Raw genomic sequence first — 1,482 nt, forward strand, 5'->3', positions numbered from 1 at the left:
TTTTAAAGGTGACTTTACATGGCAATTCTACCTGCAGCAGAAGTATTATAATATCATGATTGTACTTTTGAATTAAATATAGTTTGGTCACTATTCATAACAGGTTACTTAAAGTCATTTGAAGGAAACTCGGCAAACAATAAAACTAAATGATCTTGAGTGAGTTTCCTTTTAACAAGACTACTGGTTGGGAACTTTCTTTTGAATGGCTTCCTTAAAATAAATATCTGTGGTATAGGCTGGTTGATATCATGTGTTTGTTTGGAGGTGTTCTAGCCATGAGATCTAAAATAGACTTTCCTCTGACTGGACAACAACCATGCCTTCCTTTTTCCTTTACATCATTAAATGGTTTCTTACATGTAATTTTGGATGCTAAATCTGTGTTGTGTCAATATTGCTCTTGACACATTGTGAGAGCATTGCTTAAAATGCCTCCTTTCAGATAGTATTGTTCTTCCCAAGAATCCTAAGAAAAGTACTTTCAAGGAAGAAACATGTCTACCTATGAGAATACCTAACTATCGACAACCAACTAGATATTCAGTAGATGCATTAGAATGGTATCCAAAGAAAACACTAAAGGAAATTCTTTAGGTCCCATAAATGAATCAAAATCACTTCTATCAGTAAATCTTTTGGGACATTGTTTTATACCAGAACTGTACTCAATGCTCTATGACATGCAGGAGAAGTAGAAAACGACACTTCACTAAGAAAAACATTTTCTATTATGAAAGAAAAGAAAAAACACATGGTCTATCAAATTAAGGTCATGGTATAGCAGCCTTGAAAGGCTAAACTTATATTAAGAACAATAAATGTTAGAATTAGAGGAAAGAATCACATTTAAATAGTCATCAGCATATCATCTTCATCCCCATTTTATATCAGTCAAATTAGACAAAAGGATATTACATTAAATATAATAATCCATATTATAAGTGAATGGGTCAAGTTTCAGCACAAAGGAAACTGAATATGAAGCCAAAGTTGCCATTCCTCCAAAGTCTGTACTATTTTATAGCATCATGACACACACTATCTTCCATTCTCTGTGTTTAGGAGTTATAGAAGTTTAAGAGGGAAGCAGACACATAAACATACATGAAAAATTCAGAAAATACAGGAAATTCTGTGCTTTAGAATCATAAGAGGACATTTTATTACAGATATCTGTACTAGAACATTGGCCAGAGAGTCATAAGTGAGTTCTGTTCCTGGTTAAGCTATCAATTTGCTTTGTCTCCTTGAGAAATTTCCCATCTGCAAAATGGTCTTTTGTACCCTAGCTCTTTAGGCTTCCTTGGGTCCAAAAAATGCAAAGTGTATTTCTGTCTATGATTGTGAGTGTGAATACAAAACATTTGAAAGTACTAATGAATTGCTAAGTACTAGTGATGACATTTTTGGGGTTAGGGAATTTGGGCTAAACATAGAGTCCAGGGTGATTTAGGAAATTCATGAAGAATTTTAAATATA

This window comes from Cricetulus griseus, chromosome X, assembly GCF_003668045.3.
Source record: "Cricetulus griseus strain 17A/GY chromosome X, alternate assembly CriGri-PICRH-1.0, whole genome shotgun sequence".
NCBI lineage: Eukaryota > Metazoa > Chordata > Mammalia > Rodentia > Cricetidae > Cricetulus > Cricetulus griseus.